The sequence below is a fragment of the Pan paniscus genome, chromosome 12 (genome assembly GCF_029289425.2).
Source record: "Pan paniscus chromosome 12, NHGRI_mPanPan1-v2.0_pri, whole genome shotgun sequence".
NCBI lineage: Eukaryota > Metazoa > Chordata > Mammalia > Primates > Hominidae > Pan > Pan paniscus.
Window position 1 is genome coordinate 125,376,429 of NC_073261.2, and position 22,284 is coordinate 125,398,712.

Sequence of the window (22,284 nt, forward strand, 5' to 3'; positions counted from 1 at the left end):
AGAACGCGCCTCACCGGTGTGCCCCACACTCACAGGTGTATCCCGTGCTCACAGGCAAGCCCCACACTCACAAGGCATTTCTGTTGTTTTAATTTGCTTCAGTGTCCACGGGAAACACCAGCCCTGAGCTCCGGGCTCTGTGGACCATAGGGTCCAGGGACTGTTGCACCTGGAATCTGAGCATCTGTCTGCAAGAAGACTTTCTGTAAGCAGGGGCGCCGTGAGAAAACAGACCTGGGCTTTCTGGAGGCTCAGAAGGGTGGCATGAAGTGTCTTTCATACTTGCTTGTTCGTAAATGTTAAGCTGCTGGATGTTCACTATGTATTAGAACGTTATTTGAGACTTCATTCCTTATAAATGTATACCTTACACATTGGTTAATCCACCACTTAAAGAGCCAACCCTGTCCACCCCAAGTCTCCTCTGCAGTCAGCTTTACCTGCCCAAAAATAATGTCCCTAACAGTTCTGTGCCTCTGAACTGGCTCTGGTTGGTTTGCGGTGAGAGGAGACGGGGGGCCGTTCCCCAGGGTTTCTCGTGAGATCCCTGGAACCTTGGAGGCTTCGCTTCCACGTGGATGAGGTTTCCATACGACTCTCTACACAATGCTCACGCTTAACAGAAAGAGTGTGTGATTTATTTTTCGTCTGGGCTAATATATAAGCCCCTTTCTCGTTCTCCTCCACCTCAAATCATCTTTGCATCCCTGCCCTGGGATTTTAGATGAAAGGCCTCTCCCTCAACGCAGGTGGGATGGGGGAATGGACACTGAGAGAGGTTAGAGCGTCATACAGAAGAGGCAGCATTGCCATCTACAGATGTGTCAGAAGGCAGAAAAAAAACTCACATAGCCAGAGGTTGGGTTTGGGTTATCATCCTAACATTGTTTCTCTATATTTATTAATTCCATGGCCAATAGCTCAATAGCAAAAGTGGCAATATTGGAACATTTGAACTATGAGCTGAATTTTACAGATATTCATTCATTGTTACCCTTTTCTGTTGGGCTCTAACTTCTGGTAAGAGATTCACCTTTGGTGCATGCACGAGAATGACACTGAAATACCTTCTGATCACCTGATATGTATTTCATATTAGCTTTGCTGAAATACCATTTGTCTACATAGACTACTGCAACCTGTGTAGGAATTCATTATAAATGACTGCATACTGTGGCAAGGTTTTAATTATCCCTATTCATTTAATTTTAACTGTGGTATTTGCATGCACAATAATAAATCTGTGCCATAGGAGTTCATCCTAGTAATGCTGCTGTGTGTTTAGCCACATACTCTGTACCCCTTGTTGCTGATTCAAAGGTTTGCTACAGTGTGCTATCTGTTTGCAGAATTATTAGAATTATACTGCAAAACCACCACTTAAAATTGCATAGAGGATTCTACTATACAATGCACAATATTTAAATAAACAAAATAGTATGCATCCTTTCATAAAATCAGTTGAAGATTACTTTTGAAAAGTGTAGGATCAAAAGCAATTCTCCACTGAGAAAACCCATTTTTTCTTTATAAAATCAGGCTGCATGCAGAGCTTGTCGGTGCAGCTTTGGCTCCAGACTGTGAACTTTCATAGGACGCTTTTCACTTGGAGGCCACTGATAAACCCTGAATTTCATGTCCCACTAAATGTACTTTCCTCTGGAAAAGTATTTTGCACAATCTGGAGAAAATATTTTCTATAACCTAGCAGCTAGGGGAGAAGTCAGGTCTCTGTGAGCTAATGCTTAGCTCAGCGGGGTCAAATGCTCCCATCTACTGAGGGCCAAGGAGAAGGAACATGCCAGTGTTACCCCTCTGCAGCTCCTTCCTCTCCAGCTGCCCCAGCACACCCAGCTCTTTGCTCTCTGCAGTCACAAGCTGGCACTGACATTGGAGGAAATGCCTCCAGCGTCCTCTCCTTAGGAGAAGAGTATTTGCAGGGTGCCCGGAAAGGCCTTCTGGTCCTGTGCCCACCTTCCACACAGGCATCTCCAAAATCAGCTCAAGGTAGGTGCTGCTCATTTGAGCAAACCCCACTCTGAGGGAGTTCATGTCCTGCAGAAAGCAGAGCCTCGTGATTCTCATCGTGGTCCCAAATCTTACATCAACTCAATAGCTTGCAGATATAATGAGGCATGTTCCTACCAGCTGATCACAAACCCTATAGCTTGTACCTGTCAGCTTTTTGTAATCTTGCTACTTCCAACAGGAATGCAGAGCTCAGCATTTCCAGGGTTGCAAAAGCATCTGCATCTATCCATGGCAGTGGAAACCAATTTTAGATGAGGAACAAAACAGAACATGTTTTCCTCTGTTTAATTTATGATGCAGTCAAAAGTTGCCAAAGAACTGACCCCCAAAAGCCATCCTGTAGCATTTATATGTGACTGACCAACCAACTCACACGGCATTTACTATGAGATGCCACAGTTATTATAAGATTGTCAATCAAAAAAATTAGAGAAAAACATCTCCCAATACACTGAATGTATACAAGAATTAGAAGAACGGATTATAACCCAAAACGTAAGCCACACAGGTTTCGAAGAATGGAGGGCGAGGGGGAGCCTGTACTGGCAGCGATGTTCACGTGAGCTGCCTGGAGATGGAGGCCATCAGGTTCAGAGACTCAAAGCAAGAATTGGCATCAGGTCACTGGGCAGGTGCTCTTTCTAAAGCATTGCATTCAGATTGTTGCAGTCCCCAGGAAGGAACTTGTGAGGTTATTTTAGAAGTTTTCAAGACAGTCTTCATCTCAGACATGCAAGCATGAGCTCCCCCACTCTGCATTCTCCCAGCTCTGGTTCTTTGGGGCTGACAAAAAGTGATTTCGTCCTGAGATCTGCAACTCACAAGATAAATTTTCTGAATGGAGGTGGATCTCTAGAAGGCACTGTGCCCGGATGGATGCATTTTGAAAACTCGAGAAAATTGAGTACTTTTAACATACTCTTTATAAAGTTACTGGAAATGAATAAAAGTAGATGAAAGCAAAAGCCTCCAAATATTTCAACCACTTACAAGGTTCCCAGTTTAATATAAACTGCGTATCATCCCAGCATTTTTGCCTCCTCAAGGCATGTATGTATGGACACAAAGTAGTGTTCGGAGCATACTCTTAAGTCTACGTTCTCTGATTATCATAGAAATACAACCACATTCTAGAAAAGATGGGAAATATAAAAAGGTTAAAAAAAAACCTTATCACCCATTTTGTATATTTCTCATGGTCTTTTTCTATTTGGTTTTTAAAAGTTAAGATCATACTGCACATAATAATTTTTAAAGACACACAAGAAAATAATATTTTTAGATCACAGATAATAAAAAGTACAATCTGAAGACAAATCTTTGCTTTCAGGAGGCTTCTGAGCCTTTCTGCTTTAATAATAATCATTTCTTGAACATAAAAAAGACTCCCAGTGAATGCCTGAAAACTGTGGATAGTATCAAACCGTATAGTTATATACTATGCTTTTTTCCTATACACACACACTTATAATAAAGTTTAATTTCTAAATTAGGCCCTGTAAGAGATTAACAACAACTGCTAATACAATAGAGGTATTATATCACTATTCTGTAAAGAACGTGATGAGAATGTGGTCTCTCTATAAAGAGCTTATTTACTGTACTCCTCTGTCTCCTTGTGATGAGGGGATGGAGCAGTGTGTGCACAAGGTTTCATCAGCTACTCAGAATGTGCACAATTTAAAACTTATGATTGTTTATTTCTGGAATTTTCCATGTAATATTTCAGAATGTGGTTGATTGTAGGTAACTGAAACTGAGGAAAGCAAAACTACAGATAAGAGAGGCATCACCATACACTTGGTGTTTTAATACTTTGTGTTTAAATAAGAGGTTTGAAGCCAACTTTTTAGATGTTGCTGTATTTTCTACAGTGAATGACTGAAAAGCTTTGCACTTTTTTTGTTTGTAACTGAACTGTATTGAGGCATAAATGGCATACAATAATGTGCAGATTTTAAGTGCACAGTTTGATGAGTTTTGTCAAATATATATAGCCCATGCAGCCCAAATCCAAATTATGAAACAGAGTATTTCTACCTCATCCACATAACACCTATCCCCATGATACTTCCTCTGTGCCCGTTTGCAGGCAATCCCTCCAGCCCAAGGTAGTCACTGATCTGGTTTCTGCTGTTATAGACTAGTTTTGCTGCTTTAGAACTCGGTATTAATCGAATGATGCACTATCACTTGTGTGTAAGCCTTTCTTCTCTCAGCATAAAGCCTGGGAGATGCATCCATGTTAATGTGTGTGTCAGCAGATTATTCATTTTTATCCATTCACCTGTTGAAAGAGATCTGATTATTTCTTGCTTGAGGATATTATAAATAACGTTGCTATGCTGTCATCTAAATTTGGATTTTGAATGTTGTACGAAGCTTGCATTCCTGAAATAAGCCCCATTTTTTTCATGATACATGATCCTTCTTTCGATTTGTTAATATGTTGTTGAAGAATTTCTGCATCTACATTCATGAGGGCTATTGGTCCATATATATACATATACATATACACACATACACACACACACACACACACACACACATATATATATATATATTTTGAGACAAAGTCTCACTCTGTTGCACAGACTGGAGTGCAATGGTGTGATCTCGGCTTACTGCAACCCCAGCTTCCTGGGTTCAAACAATTCTCGTGCCCCAGCCTCCTGAGAAGCTGGGATTACAGATACGCACCACCATGCCTGGCTTTTTTTTTTTTTTAAGTAGAGATGGGGTTTCATGATGTTGGCCAGGCTGGTCTCAAACTCCTGGCCTCAAGTGACCCTCCCCGCTCTGCCTCCCGAAGTGCTGGGATTACAAGTGTGAGCCACTGTGCCCGGCCTGTGTAACATTTGTCACTCTTAATCTCAGTGGAAGGTTTTGGTATCAGTGTTATCCCAGTTTCACAGAGTTATCTGGGATTCATTTCAACCTCCTCTATTTTCTGAAAGAGTTAGAAAAGTGTACATATTATTTATTTGAAAGAATTCACCAGTTGCAGGATACTTGAGTTTTGTATAAATCTTTTTAGTCCTAAGTAGTAGATCATGGCCCAGCATTCCATCTATCTTGTTGAATGTTCCATGCTCACTTGAAAAGAAAGTGCATTCTGGAGACTTTGGATCCAGGACTCTATAAATGTCAGTGAGGTCCCAGTTGATTCATAAGGTAGTGTAGTTCTTCTACATCTTTACTAATGTTTTTGTCTATACGTCCTATCAACACTGAGCATAAAATATTAAAATCTCCCATTTTGATTGTGGATTTCTCTGTATTTTTCCCATCTCTGCCAGTTTTTGGTTTGTATTTGGAAGCTCTGTTATAAGGTACATACCATATTTACAATTATTATGTTTTCCTGATGAACTCATATTATTTTTAAATCATAATAAAATGTTTCTCTTGGGAACATTGCTTATTTTGAAGACCACTCATCAAATATTAATAGACTGATATTTTTATGGTTATTGTTTATAAAATACATGCTCTCCATTCTTCTAATTCCCACCTGTGGGTATCTTTATATTTAAATTATATTTTCTGTATACTCCATACAGTTGGACGTTGCTTTTTTAAAAATCCAGTCTGACAACTTTTACCTTTTAATTAAAATGTTTAGTCTTTATATTTAATGTGATTCTCATACTGCTGGGCTTAATTACATGTTGCTATTGGTCTTTTTGTTCCCCTGGATTTTTTCTACTCGAACAAATTCTTCTGTATAAAGGGTAAATCATTTTTTTTCACAATCCTCTTTTATCTCCTCATTGACTGTAGGGGTCATAATATTGCATTCTTAATATATCAGTGTTTCTTTAGAGTCAATATTATATCACTTTAAACTTCATATTGACACATCAATCTTCCTATACCTCACTTCACAAATATAAAAACCTCAAAATAGAACAATTTAACTGACTGTGCCCTTGGTTCTACTTTTGCTGTATCTTTTACTTCTACATACATTATCAAGTCCAGTTTACTGTGTCATCATCTTGTCCTTTAAAGTATTATTTATCTGAAAGAAAACTGAGAAAAGTAACAGTTTATATTGGATATTTTATATACATATCCACCTATTTGCCATTCATAGTGCTCTTCACTTCTTCCTATGTATCCAAGTTTCCACGTGGTTTAATGTCCTTCCAGCTTGAAGAGCATGTTTTAGTATTTCCTGTAGTGTAGGTCTACTGGCAACATTTTCTCTCAACTTGAATTTATTTTTAAAAATATGCTTTTTTATCATCTGGCTGCTTCCTAAACCTTCTCTTCTTCCTTGGTTTTCAACAGTTTGACTGTGATATGCCTACATAGTTTTCTTTGTGTCCATCTTGCTTCATGTTCACTCCTATTCTTTGCATTCTTATTCTCATTCTGGGACTCCATGATATGTAACTCAGACCACTGGAGGTGTTCCACAAGTCTCTGATTCTCAGTTCATTTACTTTTATTTGTTTTGCCCATTTTTATTAACACATAGTATTTTCACACATTTTTGGGGTGTATGTGACATTTTGATACATGCATATGATGCATAATGATCAAAACAAGGTATTAAAAATCCATCACCTCAAACATTTGTCATTTCATTGTGTTGGAAACATTTCAGATATTTTCTTCTAGGTATTTTGAAATATGCATTTCAAATGCATATTCCTCCATAAGCCATATAGCATTTGAAATATGCATTTCAAAATACCTAGAAGAAAATATGTGAAATGTCCCCAACATAATATATTTCTATTAACTATGTTAACAATAGAACTTATCCTTTCTATCTAATTGTATGTTTGTACCCATTAACCAACTTCTCTTCACCTCCCCCCACACCCTTTCCAGCCTCTGATAACCATCCTTCTACCCTCTACTTCATGAAATCAACTTTTTTAGCTCTTACTATATGAGTGATAACATGTGATATTTGTCTTTCTGTGCCTGGGTTATTTCACTTAGTATAATGACCTCCAGTTCCATCCATGTTGCTGTGGATGACAGGATTTTATTATTTTATGGTTGAATAGTATTTCATTGTGTATATATACCATATTTTTCTTATCTATTCATCTAATAATGGACACTTAGGTTAACACCACATCTTACTCATGGATAATGATGCAATAAACATGGGGGTACAGGTATCCCTTTGATATACTGATTTCCTTTCCTTTCAATAAATACCCACTAGTGGGATTGCTCAATCATATGGTAGCTCTATTTTTAGTTTTCTGAAGAGCTTCCATACTGTTTTCCAGAGTGGTTGTACTAATGTACATTTTTAAAAACAGTATATAAGACTTCTATTTTCTCCTCATCCTTCCAGAGTCCGTAATTTTTCTAAAATCTTTTTTATAATAACCATTCTAACTGGGGTAAGATAATATTTCATCATGATTTTGATTTTCATTTCCCTGATGATTAGTAATGCTAAGCATTTTTTTCATATATCTGTTCGTTGGCCATTTGTTGGCCTATAGGCCATATGTCTTCTTTTGAGAATTTTCTATTCAGAAATACTTTGCCCAGTATTAATAGGATTAATTTGTTTTTCTTATTGTTTTTACTGTTGAGTCCCTTGTATATTCTGGATATTAGTCTCTTGTTGAATGAATAGTATGCAAATATTTTTCTCATTACATATATTGTTGCTTCACTCTGTTGATTATTCCTTTGTTGTGCGGAAGCTTTTTAGTTTAATACAGTTCCATTTGTCTATTTTTTAAAAATTTTTGTTGTCAGTGCTTTTGAGGTCTCAGTCATAAAATCTTTTCCTAAACCAGTGTCCTGAAGTGTTTCTACTATGTTTACTTCAGGTAGTTTTATAATTTTGGATCTCATGTTTAAGCTTTTAATCCACTTTGAGTTGATTTTTTAATATGGTGAGAAATAGGGGTCCAGTTTCATTTTTCCACAGATGAATATCCAGCTTTCCCAGAACCATGTATTGAAGAGAGTATCCTTTCACCAATGTATGTTCTTGGTACCTTTTTCAAAAATTAGTTGGCTGCCAATATGTGTATTTATTTCTAGGTTTTCTGTTATATTTTATTGGTCTCTGTGTCTGTTTTTATACCAGTACCATGCTATTTTCATTACTATAGCTCCGTAATGTATTTCAAAGTCATTCTGCCCTTTTTGCTTAAGTTCTGTTCTTTTTGCTTAAGATTGCTTTGGCTATTCATGCTCTTTTGTGGTTCCACACAAATTAATAAAATTATATCTTCTATTTCTGTAAAGAATTTTATTGGTATTTTTATAGGGATTGCATTAAATCTGTAAAGTGCTTTAGGAAATATGGTCATTTTAACTATATTAATTCTTTTGATCCATGAGTATGAGATGTCTTTCCATTAGTTTGTGTTTTCTTCAATTTCTTTCAACAATGTTTTGTAGTTTTTCTTGTAGAGGTCATTTACCTCTTTGATTAAACTTATTCCTAAATATTTTTTCATAGCTATTGCGAAAGGGATTGGTGTCTTGATTTATTTTTCAGCTGATTTGTTATTGGTTTGAGAAATACTGGTTTTTGTGCATTGACTCTTTATCCTGCAACTTTCCTGAAATATTTTATTAGTATTAAGAGTTTTTTGGTGAAGTCTTCAGGTTTTACTATATATAAGATCATGTCATCTGCAAAGAGGGACAATTTAACTTCCTATTTTTCAATGTGAATGCCTTTTGTTTCTTTCTCCTGCTTCATTATTCTGTCTAGGACTTCCAGTACTATGCTGAATAGGAGTGATAAAAGTGGGCATCTTTGCCTTATTACAATTTTTAGAGGAAAGCCTTTCAGCTTTTCCCTATTCACTACAATACTAGTCATGGGCCTGTCATATATGACCTTATGTTGAAGTTTATCCCTTCCCTAATTTGAGTACTTTTATCATAAAGCATTGTTGAATTCTATCAAATGCTTTTTCTGCTTCTACTGAGATGGTCATATGGTTTTTGCTCTTTATTATATTGATGTGATGTGTCACATTTATTGATTTGCATGTATTTAACTATCCTTCCATCTCTGGGATGAATCTTGCTTAATAATGGTGTGTTACCTTTTAATGTGTTGTTGGATTAGGTCTGCTAGTTTTTTTATTGAGGGTTTTTGTGTCTATGTTCATCAGAAATATTGGCCTGTTGTTTCCTTTCTTTGTTGTGTCCTTTTCTGGTTTTTTGCATTAGGTAATGCTGGCATTGTAGAATGAGTTAGGAAAAAATCCCTACTCTTCAATTTTTGAAGTAGTTTAAGAAGTATGGATGTTAGTTCTTCTTTGTAAGTTTGAAAGAATTCAGAAGTAAAACCATCCAGTCCTGGGCTTTCTTTGTTGGGAGAGTTTATTACTGATCCAACCTTGTTACTTGTTATTGGTCTATTCAGGTTTTAGACTTTTTTTTCATGGTTCAATCTTGGTAGGTTGTATATTTCTAGGAATTTATCTATTTTCTCTGTTTTCCAATTTGTTAGCATATAGTGGTTAATAATAGTCTCTGATGAGTCTTTGTATATCTTTGGAATTTCTGCTTCAAAATCTTTTTTGTTTCTAATTTTATTTATTTGGATCTTCTATTTTTTGTTAGTCTAGCTAGCAGTTTATCAATTTTATCTTACTAAAAAACTTTGTTTTATTAATCTTTGTACTTTTTTAGTCTCTATTTAATTCTGCCCTGATCTCTGTATTATTTTTCCCTTCTGCTAATTTTGGCTTTAGTTTGTTCTTGTTTTCCCATTCTTTAGGCTAACCATAAGGTGGTTTACTTGACTTTTTTTTAATGTTTTTCGATGTATGTCTCTTATTTGTTATATACTTTCCACTTAGTCCTGTTTTTGTTATATCCTATAGGTTTTGGTACATTGTGTGTCAGACATACTTTCTGCTTAGTATTGTTTTTGCTATATCCTATAGATTTTTGTATATTGTGTTTCAGTTTTCATTTGTTTCAATAATGTTTTTTACCTCCTTCTTAAATTCTTTATTGACCCAATGGTTGTTCAGGGGCATGTAGTTTAATTTTCATGTATTTATATAAGTATAGTTTCTAAGGTTCTTCTTTTTTCTAGTTTATTCCATTGCGTTCTGAGAAGATATTTGATATAGTTTTCATTCTTATAAATTTGTTCCCACTTTTTTTTGGTGGCCTAACATATGATCTATCCCAGCAAATGTTCTATGTGCTGATGAGAACAATGTGTATTCTGCAGCAATTAAAAAAAATTCTGTAAATATCTATTAGATCCATTTAGTGTAAAGTACAAGTTAAATCCAATGCTTCCCTGTTGATTTTGTCTAGATAATCTGTCTAATGCTGAGAAAGCAGTGTTGAAATCCCCAGTTATTTTCATATTGGAGTTTATTTCATTATTTAGAACTAATAAATAGTTGCTATATATTTCTGGGTGCTCTGGGTCAGGCATGTTGGCTCATGCCTGTAATCCAGCACTTTGGGAGGCTGAGGCAGGTGGATCACTTGAGCCCGGGAGTTTGACACCATCCTGGGCAACATGGCAACACTTCATCCCTACCAAAGTACAAAAATTAGCTGGGCATGATGGTGCATGCCTGTAATCCCAGATACTTGGGAGGAGGTGGGAGAATCACCTGAGCCCAGGAAGGTTGAAGCTGCAGTAAGCCATGATCATGCCACTGCACCCCAGACTGAGTGACAGTGAGACCCTGTATCAAATATATATATATATATATATATATATATATATATATATATATATATACACACATACATATGCATGCTCTGGAATTGGGTGCATGTGTATTTAGAATTTTTAGACTTTTGATGAATTGATCCTTTTATCATTTTATAATGATCTTCTTTGTGTCTTTTTTTTTGTTTTTGACTTAAAGTCTATTTTATCTGATATAATTATAGTTGCTTCTGTTCATTTTTGGTTTCCATTTGTATAGAATAGCTTTTTCTATTCCTTCACTTTCAGGTAATAAACATATTTACAAGTGAAGTGAGTTTCTTGTGGGCAGCATATAATTGGGTCATTTCATGTTGTACCTATTAATCCAGTCTGTATCTTTTAAGTGGGAAATTTAATTCATTTACATTTAAGGTAGTTATTGATAGGTGAGGACTTATTCCTGTCATTTTGTTAATTGTTTTCTGGTCATTGTGTACATCATTTTTTCCTTTCTTTCTCTCTCATTGTTTATCATTGCAGTTTGGTGGTTTTCTGTAGTGGTTAACACTTGAGTCTTTTCTCTTTTTCATTTACATGTCTGCTCTACCAATGAGTTTTAAACTTTCATGTTTTTTCATGATGGCAGATGTGGTCCTTTCACTTCCAGGTGTAGGGCTCCCTTAATCATTTTGTGTAGAACCAGTCTAATGGTGACTAATTTTATGTTTTTGCTTGTCTGAGAATACTTCATTTCTCTTTCATTTTTGAAGAATAGCTTTTCTAGGTACAGTATTCTTGGCTAGAAGTGGTTTTTTTTTGTTTCAGTACTTTGAATGTATCATCTCATTTTCTCCCAGCCTGTATGATTTTTGCTGATAAATCAACTGATGGCTTGATGGAGGTTCTCCCTTATATGTGACTTGCGACTTTTCTCTTGCTGTTTTCAGAATTCTCTTTTTATCTTTTACTTTTGACAGTTTGACCATACTATACGATGAAGAAGACCTTTTTGGGTTGATTCTATTTGGTGACTGTTAAGCTTTCTATATCTAGATGTCTAAATCTTTTGCCAGACTTGAGAAGCTTTCAGCTCTTATTTTATTAAATAGCTTTTCTATGCCTTTGCTCATCTCTTCTCCATCTGGAACACGTGAAATTCAAATATATAATCATTTTATTGTGTCCCATATGTCATATAGGTTTTCTTCATTCTTTTTTATTTTTTCTTTTTTTTGTCTGACTGGGTTATTTCAGAAGACCTGTCTTCAAGTTCAGAAATTCATTATTTTGCTTGATCTACTTTATTGCTGAAGTTCTCATTTATATTTTTTTATATCATCCATTGAGTTATTGAGTTCTAAGATTTCTGTTTGTTTCCTTGTTTTTATAATATCTATTTCTTTGGTAAATTTCATGGTATTATCAAAAGTATTTGATATTGAGTATTCTAACCTAACTTGGAGTCTGAAACTATAAAGCAGTTACTCACTGGAGATTAAGAAGAAGGTGATATGCAAAGTTTGAGTTATGCACGACACAAAAAAAAAAGATTCCAAACTCAAACTATTATATACTGTAGGCCTTTAGAGTTAACTTCTTCATGGTATGCTGTAATATCATGATGTTATTTTTAGATTATCCCAACAATGTGAGTTTAATTTTTTTTCCTGATCAATAAAGATAATCATTAAACCCGGGAAAATAGTTAATCTTTAATAACATAATATCCACAACTTCATATTCAATTAAAGATAATTATGCCTTGGGCAAAGACTTCATGGCTAAAACACCAAAAGCAATGGCAACAAAAGCCAAAATAGACAAATGGGATCTGATTAAACTAAAGAGCTTCTGCACAGCAAAATAAACCATCATCAGAGTGAACAGGCAGCCTACAGAATGGGAGAAAATTTTTGCAGTCTATTCATCTGACAAAGGGCTAATATCCAGAATCTACAAATAACTTAAACAGATTTACAAGAAAAAAACAAATAACCCCATCCAAAAGTGGGTGACAGATATGAACAGACACTTCTCAAAAGAAGACATTTATGCAGCCAACAACCATATGAAAAAAAGCTCATCATCACTGGTCATTAGAGAAATTCCAATCAAAACCACAATGAGATACCATCTCACGTCAGTTGGAATGGCGATCATTAAAAAGGAAACAACAGATGCTGGAGAGGATGTGGAGAAATAGGAATGCTTTCACACTGTTTCTGGGAGTGTAGATTAGTTCAACCATTGTGAAGACAGTGTGGCAACTCCTCAAGGATCTAGAACTAGAACTACCATTTGACCCAGCAATCCCATTACTGGATATATACACAAAGGATTATAAATAATTCTACTATAAAGACACATGCACACACATGTTTATTGTGGAACTGTTCACAATAGCAAAGACTTGGAACCAACCCAAATGCCCATCAAAGATAGACTGGATAAAGAAAATGTGCCACATATACACCATGGAGTACTATGCAGCCATTAAAAAGGATGAATTCATGTCTTTTGCTGGGACATGGATGATGCTGGAAACCATCATCCTCTGCAAATTAACGCAAGAACAGGAAACCAAACACTGCATGTTCTCACTCATAAGTGGGAGTTGAACAATGAGAACACATGGACACAGGGAGGGGAACATCATACACTGGGGCCTGTTGTGGAGTGGGGGACTAGGGGAGGGATAGCATTAGGAGAAATACCTAATGTAGATGGCGGGTTGATGGGTGCAGCAAACCACCATGGCACGTGTATACCTATGTAACAAAACTGCATGTTCTGCACATCTACCCCAGAACTTAAAGTATAATAAATAAATAAATAAATAAATAAATAAATAAATAATCCTGATCAGCAGATAAAATATGCCTCTGGGTCACACGTTCATAATTTTCACCTTTATAAAACCTACTGGAGGCCAGTTTTAATATAATTTTAGAGTATAATCAGCACAAACATAATGGGGAAAGAATTTAACTATTGCAGGTGGCAATACGACATCACTAAGAAATCTTAGTTGAAAGTGGCCAAAACTGTAAAATATTGGCCAGGAAGAATCAACCAACGTGGTACCTACAGGACCTTTAGTCCTTTGAGGAAATCTGAAATCTTTAGGTGCCTAAGAAGTTCTAAGAAAGAAGGATTCCTACATTCCTATACTTTAAATGTGTAAATATATGTGATTTTCACAGCTGTATGTGGTCATAAGCTGAAACTGCCTGAGGACATTGCTGGGAGTTTGTAAACTACACCTGGAAAACCCAGCATCCAGCAGGACACGGAGAAAGACAATACCCTAGACTGCATCCCCAGTGCTTCTCCCCCATCCTGACCATGCTTCTTCCCTTGTGCAGAGCTCACTCTGCTTCCTCCTACTTCTAACTCTCTGGGAGTTACAGCTTCTTATAAAGAGAGGATAATGAATGTTAAAAAATGAAAAGTGGAAACAACACTCTTTTGCTACTCCCAACAATAATCACTAATGTGGTAGAGGAAAGGCTGCCAGGATTCCTGCCCTGCGCACACCTGGTCCAGTGCATACCTCATCTGCACACTCTGGGCCTGGGGATGGGAGACAGACTGGCTGGAGGGAGAGGAAGGTCCGACAGAGCTAAGTGTGCCCACACTGTGGCCTGCAGCCAAAGCTCCCCTCGGAAAGTCAGAATATACCAACTACAAATCAAGGTCTTAATAACAGTGAGAAGTTGTTTTGTTTTGTTTTCATGTGTTCAGAGTTATTCTGGTGGGTGTAAAGTGTGGTCAGGAATCTAAAATGTAAACCGTGTTCACCTAGAAACATGCAGTAGATGGTGAATTCTTGGTCTTTATAAAAATAAATTTACTTCTGCCCTTTGCTGTCAGGCGAGAGTCTAACAAGGCCTAGAAATGCTCAGGACTTTCTTCTTTATGGCTGAAAAGAAATGGAAACCCATGTCCAAAATGTAACACATAAAAATGTTTTTTTTTTCTTCTTTATTCAGGGGAGATATATTCTGCAATCCTGTGGCAGGTGCATCACTGTGGCCACTAGCAATGAGTGTTTTAAATGATTTACTTTTCAGTACAGCAACGGACTTCTAAAATATGCATTGCTCATTTAGTATCTCAGAAAAATAAATAGACAAGGGAACAATCAAACAAAAGCAGGCAGGTCCTCGGGTATCAGTGATGAAGCCTGGGCTATGCTTTCCAGTCCTTTTCATCAGGTGGTGAGCGGCTGCCTGCGGAGCCTCTAGGAGGGAGGGCTTTCCCAAATTGTGCCGAGAGCCTCCCCAGTTGTCCACCTGAGAAAACTCAGGAGGTTCTGGGAGTTCCCCACGGCTCGGCAGGAGTCACCCACTCCCGTTTCAGAGCCACCTATTTTAAGGAGCAACTTTGAAACAGAACAAAGAGTTCTGAATTTGGGGCGAAGCTATTACAACAACGAGGAATTTGGGGGGGCCTGCTGCAGACTATGTAATGGGGCCACAGCCCCTGCCCTGCCTCTCTGCCATGCCGCGGGCATCCTCAGCAGCCCCCTCCTCCCTGAGCCCCTCGTAGAGGGGTCTCCAGCATGGCCTCTGTGAGCCTTTCACATGGACCAGCTGAACACAGAGGCTGATCTGCAGGTGTCTGGCTGCTCTCTTCCACCCACTACTCACAGAGGACAGGGCACCTTCTGATTAACAGGACAAATTGTGTGGAAACATTCCTTTACCTGCCATAAATCTGACAGTGAATGTACACATTTTATCATCACAAAACCTCTAGAACAGGATGCCCAAATTCTGCCCCATGAAATGCAATTTTTGCTGGTCTATTCCACTAGGGGAGGGTGTAGGAGGGACGGTGTGATCAGATGAGTCCGAGAAGTCACCTTAGCATGTTTTCCCTTGGAGCAACACAACTGATTAACGCAAGCTCGAGATTTCCTGCGTGAAGGAAGCCAGTCTCACATTGTTCCAACCAGATGATGATGATTATTATTATTATTTGAGATAGAGCCTTGCTTTAATTCTAGAAAACATTATGTGTTTTCTAAAATTAAAAAATTAATTTACCAAGAATTAAAAATTCTTGGTAAATTCCACTTGAAAATACTGACAAATTTCATCACATGACTGTGTCACCACATAGTTATTTTCCTATTCTTGAGAAGTTAGATTAAATCTACTTCTCTTATCGCACAGCACCGGCTAGGGAACACGCCTTGTAATAAATCCCTGGGTGTGGAGTCTATGGTGAAGACACAAGGGTCCGTAATGATCTTGGCACCCGCTGCAGAGCGCTCTCCAGAAACACTGCTTCCTGCACTCAGACCTTTCTAAATCACCTAAACAGAAAACACAGCCGTGAAACAGAACCTTTTGTGGAAACCACGTTCCCAACTCCCTCTGCCCCACATCACCTGGCTCTGACTCCTGGGACTGCAATGCCTTCCGGGCCCAGTCCTTCTATCTCCTCAGAGCCCATGCGTGGTTCTTAACAGAGCTGCTGTTTATATACAACTACTTCATTTTTATCTAAAAATATATTAATGTATAGGGAAGGAAACAATTTACTGTCTTCTGCCAAGCAACCCCTTTCCAATTTGAAGATCCTAAGTTATTTACTTAAATGTGTATCAACTTTTCTATCAGCTACATTTTAAATATTTGTATTTTATATATACATAAATAACATATATACAAAAATACTTATGTACATATGTAATATATAAAGTTATAAAGCATAAAATTAAAATGAAAACAATAAAGCTACCACTGGACTAACAAATTAGAACTTTTTATTTTGAGACAGAGTCTCGCTCTGTTGCCAGGCTGGAGTGCAGTGGCACGATGTCGGCTCACTGCAACCTCTGCCTCCTGGGTTCCAGTGATTCTCCTGCCTCAGCCTCCCAAGTAGCTGGGACTACAGGCGAGCGCCACCACACCTGGCTAATTTTTTGTATTTTTACTAGAGACGGGGTTTCATCGTGTTAGCCAGGATGGTCTCAATCTCCTGACCTCATGATCCGCCCACCTAAGGCTCCCAAAGTGCTGGGATTACAGGCGTGAGCCACCATGCCTAGCCACAAATTAGAACATTTCTAATCCCATTACAGCTCTCTGGGCCCTGCTTTCTGATCCCACGGCCACAGTTGGCCTTGTCTCCTCCAAAACCAATATCCTGAATTCTGTGGTGGCTCCCGTTTTTTATAAGCACAATGATGATAAAATCTGGGGGACTGCTTTAAGAAAAATAATACAAATGTAAAGTCTACATGAGAGCAATTCAAATGCACTTCAATTTGCCACTAAATCTATTCCTAGTAAAACTTCCTCTACCCAGCTGTATAGAGGAATGCCTACAGGCACCCCAACATCATCTGATATGAAAAGAAATATGATAAGGGAGAAATTGCAAATTTTACAAATGTAAAAGTCATGGGAAGACATCACTAGTGTTCCTCCTAGGGCCCAATGCAATTAAGGGGCCCTGAAGCCCTCTTTTCTTTCTTGTTCTTTGTTTCCATTTTAATCTTAATGAGCATGTGGGATTGCCTCCTGATAGCTTCAGTGAATTTTGCTGCATGTCTCTGAAGGAGCATGTAAATTCAGCTCTGGTGTTTGTATCCATAAGTGCAATTTCTGCATATTGATGTTTTTAAACATTCAGTTGTAAATGATAGTACTAAATTGTTTTTCAAAGTGGTTGCACTAATTTATATCTGCTTCCTCTATGAATGAGTATTACCTTCAATACACATCAATACACATCGTGGCAGCATTTGGATATATGATATCTTACAGAAAATTGACTTCTAAAGATATTTGCTTTTCTCTTATAATTGATGAGTTTGAAAATCTCTTAACATGCTAGATCATTTATTATTCTTGCTTCCTTTTCTGGAAATATTCAATTATATATTTTGTGTATGTTTCTATTTTGCTGTCCTTTATTGTAATTGTAAATATTCTTATATTCCAAATATATATATGGTTAAGTATTATATATATACATTTACAGTCACATGCATTTATACATATGTTTATATATGTCATATATATATATATATATATATATATATATATATATATATAGTCAGCCCTCCATATTTGTGGTTCCACATCTGTGGATTCAATCAACCATGCGTTGAAAATATCTCCCACAAAAAGTTATACAAAATGATCCAAATGAAAAATAGAGAAATAGAAATACATAGAATAGAAAAATAGAGAGTAGGAACTATTTACACAGCATTTACACTGTATTAGGTATTATAAGTAATCTACAGATGATTAAAAGTATATGGGAGAACATGGGCAAGTTATATGCAAATATTATACCATTTTATATAAGGGTCTTAAGCATCTATGGATTTTGTTATCTGCAGTGTGTCCTAGAACCAATCCCCTGTGGAAACCAAGGGATGACTGTGTGTATATATATATATATAATATTTTCCCCAAATTCGGTTGGTCTTTCCACATTACTATCGTGTTTAACAGAAAGCTTTTTAATGCAGTAAAATTTAAGATGAACTTAAATTTTTTATGTTCACTTTTTAAGATGAACAGTCTTTCCCTTTCCCGAGATCATAAAATTATTCTGATTTTCTTCCCAAAGGTTTTAAAGATTTGGCTTCATATATTAATTGTTAAACCATGTGAAATGTATTTGTTATTCCAAGCTTCCTTATTTTTCCAAGTGTTCTCTCTAAGACGCCCTCTGTTATATGAAGTATTCCATATAAGATAGAGTCCCAGCCGGGCGTGGCGGCTCACGCCTGTAATCTCAGCACTTTGGGAGGCCAAGGTGGGTGGATCACGAGGTCAAGAGATTGAGACCATTCTGGCCAACATGGTGAAACCCCGTCTCTACTAAAAATACGAAAAAATTAGCTGGGCATGCTGGCGTGCACCTACTTGGGAGGCTGAGGCAGGAGAATCACTTAAACCCGGGAGGCAGAGGTTGCAGTGAGTCAAGATTGTGCCACTGGACTCCAGCCTGGGCAACAGAGCGAGACTCCATCTCAAAAAAAAAAAAGTTAGAGTCCCATTATATTTCCTCTATTGTGTTTCAGTTGGTCATTTCACGTGATCCTGAATGCTGTCTTAATTGCAGTATCTTCAAATAAAGGATCTGGAAGAACAAGAAGAACAAGACCCCCAACTCCTGCTTCAATAATACCTTGACTATGCTGGGACTTTGCTCTTACAAATATGTTGAGAACTGTCTTGTTAATTTCTACAAAATTATCCTCATACGATATATATTGACACTTCTTGGAATGTATACATGCACTTGGAAGACTCTTCATATTTAGGATATTGAGGTTTTTCTATCCATTGATATGGTATTTCTTTCCATTTCATATTTTTATAAAGGTCTTACAAAGATTTGCTACCTTATACTTTATTTATATTTTAACATATTTTTTATTATGCTTTCTATTTTTGAATATAATTGTAGTTGACTTTTTATGTTATCTTATATGCTGTCACATTGTTGATCTCTCATTATATCCATATTACATAGTGTATTTGGCTGCATTTTTAGGTCATCTAGAAATAACAGTCCCATTTCTTCTTTGACAATAATCATGTTTTGTTGTTTTTTCTTGTCATAGTGTGCTTATCAGAACCTCCATTTCAATATTTCTTTCACAATAAATAACGTAGGTATCTTTGTCTTATTTTTGATTTTAATGGGAATTCATTTAAAGATCCACCATTAAAAATATATTTATTAAGATTTGCCATTGGATTGATAAACTACTATGCCCATGTGTTCAACTTTGTTAATATTACAGTTCAAACCCATCCCGTTACTATTAAGATTTTGTGTGACTTTTCAATATTTGAGAGAGATGACTGATACCCCAAAAGGAGACAGTAGATTAAGTTTTCACTGTATTAACTTTAAAATTTTATATATTTTGTAGCTATTTAAGTTGACATTTTTCATGTATTTCAGGCAAATTGAAAATTATGTTTAACAATGCACTTTGTCTTAACGTGTGTTTTCTGGTATTGCTCATTATTATTGTATATATATTGAATTCCTTCAATTTTCTTTCAGTAAAATGTATGAAAATTTATTTTGAGTGTGTCCCTTTTAAATAGCAAAAGCTGAATTTCTTGTTTGTTATTATTTTATCTAATAGGCCTCTGACTCTTATCTAGCAAATTTATCTATTTACATTTATTTAATTTCTGCTGTATTTATATTCAACTCTACCTTCTTATCTTTGGTTCTCTCATTTTCTTTTTTTTCTGTATTTCTTTATTTTCTATTTTCAGGTTTTTTGTAATTAATTTCTTCTTTTTCATTTTATTTATCTTTACTGGTCAACTATGTATCTCTGATGTTTTACTAGGCATACCTATCATAATTCGTGAAGTATCTTAACAATATGAGCACTTCAGAGTGTACTTTACATCCACTCACCTCATTCTGAATTGTAAGCTATTGTTTTCAGCACGCTGTGTCTTTCTTAACCTAAGACACTGGACACAGTCAACAGTGGTGCATTAATTTATAAAGCTAACACTTGTTAGAGCCATCTGCATGTACATGCCCTCTACTCTCCAGCCGCCCTTCTAGAATCATGTTTATTTATCTTCCCGAAGTGTGTCCTTCAGAAATTCTACTAGCGAAAGTCTGTTGGTAAAATGCTCTTTCAGACTCTCTTTGTGCAAACAAGTCTTTATTTTTACTTTGTTCTGGAAAGATAGTTTTATGAGGATCATAAAGATAGCTCAACAGTTATTTTTCTTTCCTACATAATTTTGAAAATAATACTGCACTATTTTCTGGCTTCCACTGTTGTTGAGAAATCTGCTGTCAACTAAATTGCCATTCTTTGGAAATGATCTCTGCTTTCCCTAGCTCATTTTAAGATTGCCTGTTGCTTCTTGGTGCTCCGTAGTTTCACAATAGTTTGCCTAGAATCGGATTGCCTTTAACTACTGTATTAGTCAGGGTTCTTCTGAGAAACAGAACCAATGAGGGGTGTGTGTGTTTGTGTGTGTAGGGAGATAAATCTATTTTAAGGGACTGCTTTATGTGATTGTGGAGGCTTGAGAAATCCAAAATCTGAAGGGATGGGCCAGCAGGCTGGAGCCCCAGGAAGTGGCTGCAGTTTAAGCCCAAAGAGCAGCAGCTGGCAGAATCCCTTCTTGCTTGGTGAGGTCACCCTTTTGTTTTAAGGCCTTCAACTGATTGGACGAGGCCCACCCAGATTAGGGAGGTCCATGTGCTTTACCGAAAGCACTGATCTGTTAATCTCATCTAAAAACCTTCACAGAAAACTCTAGAATAATGTTTGGCCACCTATCTGGGTACCACATCCTAGCCAAGTGGACACATAAAATTAACCAATGCAATTATCCTACCTTGGATACATTGTTCTTTCTGAATTTGTAAATTCATATGCTGTAAATTTTTATCTCCGGAAAATTATCATTAATTATGTATTCAAATGTTGCCTCTCCTCCATCCTTTCAAGTAGCACATGGTTCAGACACCTTGATGGGTGAGCATGTGCTAGACCTCTTCGGTCTGTCTCTGCAGCCCCTCTGCATTCCCTGTGCTGAATTTGTAGCTGCCACCTCACATTTGTCTTCCATTCACAAAATCTCTCCAGCTCTAAAGTCCTGCTTAACAGTGAACTGATGTTTCTGTTTAAATATTTATAATATCTAGTAGAGTCACTTGATTTATAATTTTTGCAGTCATGTGAGTCTCTTGCTTATTTCTTTAATGTTTAATATATGTGATTAATATGGTTTGGATTTGTGTCTCCACTAAAATCTCATGTTGAATTGTAATCCTCAATGTTGGAAGAGAACTTGGTGAGAGGTGATCAGATCATGAGGGCAGATTTCCCCTTGCTGTTCTCATGACAGTGAGATTTCATGAGATCTGGTTGATTAAAAGTGTGTAGCACCTCCCCCTTCTTGCTCTTCCTCCCACTCTAGCTACGTAAGACCGGCCTGCTTCCCCTTTGCCTTCCAACATGATTGTTTAAGTTTTCTGAGGTCTCCCTAGCCATGCTTCCTGTATACCCTGTGGTACTATGAGCCAATTAAACCCCCTTTCTTGATAAATTACCCAGTTTCAGGTATTTCTTTACAGCAATATGAGAACAGACTAATACAGAAAATTGGTACCATGAATACTGCTGAGGTATTGCTATAAAGATACCTGAAAATGTGAAAGTGACTTTGGAACTGGGTAATGGCAGAGGTCAGAACAGTTTGGAGGGCTCAGGAGAAAATAGGAAAATAAGTGAATGTTTGAAACTTCCTAGAGACTTGTTAAGTTGTGACCAAAATGCTGATACTGAATGAAGTCCAGGCTGACATGGTCTCAGAAATGAGGGACTTATTAGAAACAGTAGCAAAGGTCATCACTTTTGTTACACTTTAGCAAAGAGGTTGGAGGCATTGTGCCCCTGCTCTAGGGATCTGTGCAACATTGAACTTGAGAGTTATGATATGGGGTATCTGGTGGAAGAAATTTCTGAGCAGCAAAGCATTCAAGATGGGGCCTGGCTGCTTCTAGCAACCTGTGCTCATATTTGTTTGCAAAAAAATGATGTAAAACTAGAACTTATATAGAAGGAAAGCAGAGTG

The 22,284-nt window shown here is 37.0% G+C and overlaps 1 protein-coding gene across 11 annotated transcripts in view; it reads right to left on the reverse strand.

The window, feature by feature from the left end:
• The window catches only part of SNTG2 (syntrophin gamma 2), a 408,896-nt gene that overhangs the window by 156,844 nt on the left and 229,768 nt on the right, over window positions 1–22,284 (reverse strand). The window lies entirely within an intron of this gene.